Here is a 9290-nt window from a genome sequence, read left to right on the forward strand (position 1 = left end):
TCAACCAGATATGAACAGAAGAATGGCCACTTGGCCCAGGTAGAAGTAGATGAAGTGTTTGGTTTCATGTGTCACATAACTACCGAAGTTCTTCCCCCTGATGCAGTTCCAGGTGGGGTTGTACTTCATGTCAAACGCCTTAACGTGGGCCACAGTGTCCTTCTCTATGTTATATTTCTCCAGCGCCTGAGTAGCACATTCCATGGAGTCCTGTTGCATCTCCTCCAACATATCAGCATTTTTCATCACCGCCATTCAGTCAGTCATGGTCACAGTGGAGCAGGGGCTGGCCGGCTGCAGCAGTCTCCTGGGGGAGGCGCTGGTGAGGCTCAGACGCAGTAGGAGAAGCCATCACTACCCCAGCCATGGTGCATCTCCTCTTCCTCTTTAAAGTAAAGACAGGTCTTCAGTAGCTCCTTTTCTTTTCTTTTCCTTTTTGTATTTATTTATTATTATTTTTATAACTTTTTAATTAATTAATTTTGTTACAGATGTTTCTCCTTTTTTCCCCCATTGACATCCTCCTCCTCATCCCCTCCACCCCATCTCCAGCTTTGTTGTTCATGTCCATTGCTTATGCGTACATGCATATAAGTTCTGTGGTTTATCTCTTCCCTCCCCCCACCCCCTCTTCTGAGAGTTGTCAGTCTGTACCCTACTTCCACATCTCTAGTCTATCCTGTTCCTCAAACTGTTATGTTCATTATATTCCACAAATAAGTGAGATCATGTGATATCTTTCTTTCTATGATTGAATTGTTTCACTTTGGATAATATTGTCTAGGTCCCTCTATGTTGTCTCAAAGGATAGGAGATCTTTCTTACAGCTGCATAGTACTCCATTGTGTATATGTACCACTGCTTTTTTAATCCACTCATCTACTGATGGGCGCTTGGGCTGTTTCCAGATCTTAGCTATTGTAAGTAGTGCTGCTATGAACATGGGGATACATATATTCTTCCTGATTGGTGTTTCAGCTTCTTAGGATAGATTCTTAGACGTGGGATCACTGGGTCAAATGGCAATTCAATTTTTAAATTTTTGAGGAAACACCATAGTGTTTTCCATAGTGGCTGCACCAGTCTGCATTCACACCAGCAGTGTACTAGAGTACCCTTTTCTCCACACCCTCGCCAACACTTGTTGTTTGATGATTTGTTGATGGTGGCCATTCTGACAGGTGTGAGGTGATACCTCATTGTTGTTTTAATTTGCATCTCTCTGATGATTAGTGATGTTGGGCATTTCTTCATATGTCTCTTAGCCATTTGTATGTCCTGTTTGGAGAAGTGTCTATTTAGCTCCTCTGCCCATTTTTTTTTTACCTCTTTTTATTTTTATTTTTTTAGTGAGAGGGAGAGAGGGAGGAAGAGAGAGAGAAACAGCGATGTGAGAGAGACATCTCACATCAACTGGCTGCCACCCACACGACCCCAACCCGGGGCTGGGGACAAACTGCAACTGAGGTACATGCCCTTAGTGGGAACTGAACCTGGGTCTCTCTGGATTGCATGCCAACGCTCTAACTGCTGAGCCAAACTGGCCAGGGCTCCTCTGCCCATTTTTTAATTGGGTTCTTTGTCTTCCTTTTGTCGAGCAATTGCTCCTTTTCAATGGTAATATTTTACAATTATTAGTTATTCTAGACTCTTTTGCCTTTCTTCAGAAAGAATATAGACTTTGAATTCAGAGAACCTGGAGTCCACTCTTAGCTCGGCCTTGCATAAGCTGTGTGACTTTGCACAAGTCACCTTACATCTTGAACTTCAGTTTTCTTATGTATAAAATGGGAATAAGAAAATATGTCTCATAGAGCTATTGTGATGATTAAAGTAAATAATATATGTGCAAGCACTTTGTATGGTAGTAGATGATCAATAAATGGGATCAATAAATGTCATTAACCTACCCTAGCACTTCCTTTTAGTACTTAATGCTTAATATGTACTTTATATCCAAACGAGAGAGAGAGAGAGAGAGAGAGGGCGCGCTTGTATCATTTCTCTGTGCACTGGGAGTTGAAGATGAGAAAGGAAGGGGTTTACAGTTTATATCCATAGATCAAAAAATGGTTTCTTCCATTCATCTAGCAAGTTTAGACATAACACCAAAGACCTCATTCCCTGCTGGGAAGTCTGTGTCTATTCAGGCAAAAATCTAGGAAGAGCTTGTGTCCAGTGTCCGCTAAGGAGCATCTCCATCTCAGGACCACTTCATTTCAATCCCCTGGAGCCACAGACAGCAAAACAGATCAGCTTTCAAAACCATCCGCTTTTATTCTGCACTTTCCCTCGCCTCCTTCCTTTAGGAACAAAGGACTCTACAACAAGACATGCTCATCGGTAGAGTTTGTTTTTGTTTTGGTTGTTTTGACAGCCCAACATGCCTTCAGCTCAACCCCCTCCAACTCCTATCCAGTGAAAACACAACTGTGCCATGAGCGGTACTGACCAGAGAGATAAAAGGTGCTAAATGGTCCCATGACCCAATTACTCTCCAAAGTTTGAACACGATCTAGAATTATCCCATGGCCGGAAATGAAAATGGGTACTTCTGAAAGACTTACATTAGGCAGAAAATGTATTTAAGCTAAATCTTCTGTTATCCTAACACTCCAATGAGCAGTGTTTTACTTCAATAGTGTAACCGGAAAGAATAGTGATTGAGGTAATAATAAAAATGTAACAATAATAGTTAGTATTGTTTTGAGCATTTACTTAATGACAGGTCTTTTATTCTAACAGTTCCCTGAAGTAGGTATTGCTATCTCTCTTTTTCTGATATGAAAAGGAAAGCTTCCAGAAATTAAATAAGCTTCAAGATCAGAAGGCACCCACGCAGCCCTGGAGCCTCTAGAAGCCCAGCTCCTTCGGCAGTGGGAAGCCGACCTCCAGCCCGTCTGAGTTAGGAGGTGTAGGGAGACCAAGCACAGCTGGACGCACCTTTCCCGGGACCAACAGCCTGGCCCAGGGCAGCTGTGTGGCCCGTATGACTTTCCAGAGGAGAGTGTGGTGTCCTAGGCCGTCACAGTCAGCAGAGTGTCTCCCCAGACCACCCTGCAAAGCAGTCTGTGTACTTTGAAGACATCATTTTATTTATGGAATAATGGTGTTGCCAATCAAGGGGCAAAAACATAAAGACTAGTTTTATTTAGTCTTTATTCAAGAAAACACATGCCTTTATAAGGAATGGAATGGGAGCCTTGTCTCGCAACTGCAATGAGAAGCATCACTTCTTAAGAACATTTTGTGATCCCAGAGACCCCCCCCTCCCCGCCCCACCCCCCGCCTTGCCAAGACCGAACCACTGGCCTCAACCAAGGACATAAACCCTGGTGAACGGAGGCTTGGTGGAGGACTGTCCATCCAGTGGGGTGAACGCAGGGCAGAACACAAGCAGAAAGGAGCTAAAATCTAGGTAGGGAGATGGGGACTCAAGAGCTGGCCCACTTACCACTCAGCCTTCACCCCCTTCTCACCATCCCTTGATTTTGTTTACTTTTGTAATTTATTAAAGCCCCTGCTAGCCCTCTTGCTTCTTCCTTTTAAAAAAAAAGCAAGTTGAGGGCATCGGTGGCGTGGCCGACGCGGTGCTGCCCGATGCCTACCTGCAGCCTTCCTCCGACCCACTCGCTGCGCTGTGTCCCAACCCTGGGTGGTGCTCCTGTGGCAATGATGTCACCGCGAGACTCAGTAGAAATCAGTTTCCTCCGGCTCTCTCCTCTTCCTTGGGGATTCCTGTGCTCAGGGCTGTTCCTCAGGGCCCCAGGAAATAGAGGCGGTGCCAACATTAGGTCAAGAGGTGTGTGAGGCTCAGTGAGGGAGCGCGGGCCCTGCAGGGCCCTGAAACAGCTGCCCGGCCTGCAGGGCGGGGCTGAGGCGAGGCTTCAGCATCCAGGCTGCTCTTCGGGTGTGAGCGGCTCCTTCTTGTCATCAGGGCCTGTCCATCTCCCACTGGGAGGAGGTAGGGAAAGTTCAAGTGTGTGAAGCAGGGGTGTGTGTGTGTGTGTGTGTGTGTGATATTTTCCTAGGAGGACCATTTTACTAAGGGATGTAGAAGTTATAAAGAGGGTAGAGATGTAAAAAGCAACATTGAGTTTTCCAGGAAGCAGAAAGGGAAGAGATTTTGAATGCAGGTGCAAACCCCAGCTCTTACAAAGGGTAATGAGGAAGCTCTCCCAATAAAAAAAAAAATTTTTTTCCTTTATTGATTTCAGAGAGAGATGAAGTGAGAGGGAGAGATAGAAACATCGATGAGAGAAAATTGATTGGCCGCCTCCTGCATGACCCCCACTGGGGATCAGGCCCATGACCTGGGCATGTGCCCTGACCGGAAATCGAACCGGTGACCTCTTGGTACACAGGTCAATGCTCAACCAGTGAGCCACACCGGCTGGACAGCTCTCCCATTTTTGCTTGGCTCCCTGTGTGCCTTTTAGAGTAGGTGACAATGTTGCCTAGCAGTGAGTATCTTTCCAAGAGCTGTGTTTCTGTACTTCCCCCAGAACCCCCACCTCAGTCTGACGGCAACATCCTCTCTTCCAGGCCCTTGCACTAGACATCTGCCCCCAGTGTGGAAGGACCTTTATCTTTGACTCCTGTCCATAGTCTGTACCTCCCCCTGCCCACCCTGCCCCACCCCCCACCATCAGCTCTCAGTGCACGTCTGACCACTTAACACTGACGGTGCTCACGGTACTTTCTAGGAGGAGGCTTCTCCCAGGGATCCTGACGCACGAGAGGGTCACAATTCCAGAATGGAGCCACTCTGACTCCCCCGGTAGTGAGCAGGCAGTCAGAGTAGGACAGCACGTCACCAGCAAAGGAGAGAGGCTGGACATGGAAATGGCCTTCAGTGCAGAAGCAGAGTCACATGTGGCTGGGGAAAGGCTGGGACCTCAGCAAAACTGCCGGAGGAAGTAGGTGCAGGTGGCAGAAAGGAGAAAGCCGCTGACCCAGTCCGTGGTACCATCCTGGTGTTGTTAAGACATCTGAATGTCCCGGACCCCAAGTCAGGGAGGTTATTGTGACTTGGGTAGCAATGACAGTCGTTCTTGGTGTGAGCCCTCCACCGCTCACCTTTGCCTCCTCACCTCCTTTCCTAGAAGGTTAGACAGCTTGGTGTCCCATTTTTGCTTGGTGTCCAATGTGGTTGCTTGGTGTCCAGTGTCAGTTGAAAAAGCCACTCAGAAGCCTGGCTCTTCAAAGGCCCTGGAGGGACAAGCTGAGAAGGCTGTGACAGAGGACAGGGCAGCAGCCATAGCTGATAACAGCTTTGACTCAAGGGTCAACACTAAGCGTCTAATGAGCTGTCAATTCCTCCTGGGAAAGGGGGTGACAGTGTAAACTGAAAGAGCAAGACTCAGCCCCTGGATCTCAGAAAGCCCTGTGCTTCACTGAGGACATTTTCTTTTTTTTTTTTTTTGAGTTCCAATAAAACTTTATTTGCCCTGGCCGGTTTGGCTCAGCAGTTAGAGTGTCGGCCCATGGACCAGAGAGTCCCGGGTTTGGTTCCCGCTAAGGGCATGTAGTTGGGTTGCAGTTCATCCCCAGCCCCTGTTGGGGTCGTGTGGGTGGCAACCAGTCGATGTGTCTCTGTCACATCGATATTTCTGTCTCTCTCTTCCTCCCTCTCTCCCTCCCACTTTATCTGAATATAAATGCAAAAATGTTTTTGGGTGAGGATAAAACAAACAAACAAAAAAAACCCCTTTATTTATTTATTATTTATTATTATATTTTTTTAGAATTTTTTGTTGCAATTTTTATTTCTTTATTTTTGTTACAGATATTTCTCTTTTCCCCCTAGACACCCTCCTCCCGATGCCGCCCCCCACCCCCAGCATTGTTGTTTATGTCAATTGGTTACGTGCATATACTCCACTGAGGAACCTAGAAAGGCTTCCCTGGGCCTGGGCTGGATGTCACTTGAGATGCAGCGTGAGTGATATTTGAAAGTGTCCATCAGTGTGGGTCCCCACATGACCTGTCTCTAGCAGCCTTTCCAATGTGGTCCCTGACGATCAGGCCCCCTGCCTCACCTCTTCCTCCGCTCTTCCAGGACAGCCTCTGCCTCCCCTCCTCACCGGGGAGGCCACTCCCAGCATCCCAGGTGTCCACGGTCAACACCCAAGTCCCTTTGCTGTTTCTCCTGGAAGGCTCAGGGGCTCCTCTCACAGACAGGAACCCTAGGAACCTGTCCCATTTCCCAGAGTTGCCAAAATAAGCATACAGATCAGTACCCGACAGTGACGTATCATTTAAAAAGTAAGTAACAGAATCATTCTTTATGGGTGACTTGCAGACACTAAGCCAGACTTGTGTTTTTAAGCAAAAACACGAACTATTTCAACAAAGCCTCACTAAGCCCTGAGCTATTTTTGCGGTTGAGTGCTGGGAATCCTTGGGAGCAACCCAAGGCGGAGTCCCTTTGGGCACATTGGACCACCCCCAGGGTGACAAAGGGGATCCTGAGGCCTTCCAAAGCAAGGCTGGGAAAAACCTGACAGGAAGTATTCCCAGAACACTGTAGTCCCAAAGTCCCTATTGACTAATGACTAGGGCATAGCTGTAAACAGAGCAGAAGAGCTTCAAAGAACAGTGATCTGTGGGCACCAGCGTCAGCTGTTCAGCAAACAGAATGCCCACCTAGGCCAGGGCATTCCCACCTCGGCCACGCAAACATACATGTTCTATTGCTTGGGGCCATGTCTAAACGCTACCTCTAGCCCCGTGACACTCCTCCCTGTAGGGTTCCATCTCTCAGCCAGACTTTCCTGGGGTTGGGAAGAAAAGAGTTGGCAGGAGTGTGAAGAAAAGGCCATGAGGAGCCCCAATGGCCAGGTTACTACATCTCCTTCGATGTCACACAGCGCAGGTTTCTGGCGGTCACTGTCTTGATACGACCTTGCCGATTTCCCAGTCAGTCCTGCTCAGCACAGCCTGGTCTCACGGAGCAAGGTGTGTGGGCTTTGGAATTAAACAGTCCTAGAGCCAATACTCCGTTCTACCACACAGCAGACTTGATACCTTAATGAGCCATTTTTCTCCTCTGCAATATGAGAATGATAATTCCTGCTTCATAAATGAAATTATAAATGTATATAAATAAATATATGTTAGTGCCTGGTACATAGGAGATAGACACTCCTATTATTATTACCACTTCTAGTACTTCCGCAAGGATTGTAAAGTAGCTAGTGCTTGCTTACCGTATGCTGGCTACTGAGCTAAACGCTGTGACCACACACTCTGCGGTCATCATTTTATTAGAAGACTTTTTTTAAGAACCATAATTCTTAATACAGTGGAATGCTGTTATATGTCAGTTTATTTAAATATGAATCTCGGCCAGGAAAGGAAGGTTTGAATAGACTGACATTTCTGTTTGCATTTGCTTAACTGAAATTCATTCATTGTATTTCACAAGCAATCTGTATTGAAGCCAAGAAACAATATCGTATTTCAGCAGGTGTTAATCCTGTTTCTAAATTTCTGCATGATATTAAGAATTGAGACAGTTGGCACTGAAGGCTCGAATAAAAACCATGGGGCAAAACAAAACAAAATGAAACAAAACTTTTAGGTAAACAGTCAAGTAATTGAAACCCAAGTATTAAGCATCAATTGTTTTAAGTTTTTTACTGTGGGACATAATCTTTCTAGACTCTGTTCCTATATAGATACAACTCTTTTATGTCACCTTACATTTATCCAAAATTTCTGAGCTCTTTAATAAGCAGAAAGCAAACATTTGCTGTTCTAGATCATATCTGTAAGGAGTCTAAAATCATTAGTTTTTTTTTTAGATTGGGCTTGAAATATATCTTATTTTCATATAACTTTTCAAATATTATGTTTTTACTAATATTGCTTTAAAATTTTAATTATTTTTTTAGTTGTAGAGAAATATACATGACATAAAATTTACCATTTTTACCTGTTGTTAAGTATACACTTCACTAGCATTAAGTACATTCACACTGTTTTGTAACCATCACACCTATCCATCTCCAGAACTTTTTTCATCTCCCAAAACTGAAACTTAATACTTCTTAAAGTCTATTTGGTCTGATATAAGTATTACTACCCCAGCTTTTGTTAAATTTTTAAACATTTTCATTTGCATGAAATAGCTTTTTCCCTCTCTTTACTTTTAGTCTGTGTGTGTCTTTCGTTCTGAGATGGGTCTCTGGTGGGCAGCACTTACGGTCTTGTTTTCTTATCCGTTCAGCTACCCTACGTCTTTTGATTGGAGCATTGAAGCCATTTACATCTGAAGAGTAAAATCATTATCTTTTAATACATATGTCAATTCATTTTGTTGGGGAAATCAGTAGCTTTGGTGATTCTCACATAGAATGTCTCTACTCTATTTGAAAAGTGTAGGGGTGCCCAGCTAAATAAAATCTCCACTTGGGGTGTCACTAACCAGCATGGAAGGCTGTGTCTGTGCTGGACAACCACACAGTTCTCTCCCTGCTCTCTTGCGGGGTATCTGGTCAAGATGACCCACCCTGTGCTTCCCTAGGTATAGAACATTTCGGTTTTGTTTTTAAATAATTTCATTTGGCTAGCAGCTTGAGGTGATCTTTGTTCTTGGGATATAGACAGAAGATTTAACACATTTTTCTCTGACATTATCACAGAATAAGGACCACAAGAAAGTATTATTGATTTATTCCTGGTACCAAACAATATGATAAGATGCTTCATGGGTCTTACCTCTTCTAATCCCCATAATAAATCTATAAATTAGTTATTGTTTTCTGAACTTTGCAGATGATGAAACAGGAGGTCAAGAAACTTGCTCCAAACACGCAGTTATACAATCAGGATTCAAACCAGGGTCTTTCCAATATTCTCTCTGTGACCTCAGATGGTTGGCCTCCTCAGAATAACTGATATATTGGAAGTAAGAACATTTGCTTTGTTGTCAAATTTTATGTTTTATAGTCCCAGTTTCCCTCTTGTGTGACTGTGGGAATTTTAATGCCTTTAAAAGATTCAGTCTCTCATCTATAAAAAAGGGATGATAATAATAATAATACCTCCCTCGAATAATTGTTGGGAGGACTTAACAAGGAGGTGCATGCATAGCCTTGGCACTTTGTAAAGGCTTAAAATGTACCACCTATTTTTTTTCCCCATTTTTTAATTTTTAAAAAATTTTTTTGTACCTCCTATTGAGGTAAACTCAGTATCACCTCCTCCCACAACCACATCAAAATTACAACTAAACTACAGAACAACCATCCTTCAGAACCGCCGGAAATTGAGCTGAATGGAAG

At 44.4% G+C, this 9290-nt stretch overlaps 1 pseudogene; it reads right to left on the reverse strand.

The window, feature by feature from the left end:
* LOC118624326 lies at positions 1 to 267 on the reverse strand (annotated as a pseudogene).
* Positions 268 to 9290: the final 9023 nt, after the last annotated feature.

The sequence above is a fragment of the Molossus molossus genome, unplaced genomic scaffold (genome assembly GCF_014108415.1).
Source record: "Molossus molossus isolate mMolMol1 unplaced genomic scaffold, mMolMol1.p scaffold_m16_p_10, whole genome shotgun sequence".
Classification (NCBI taxonomy): Eukaryota; Metazoa; Chordata; class Mammalia; order Chiroptera; family Molossidae; genus Molossus; species Molossus molossus.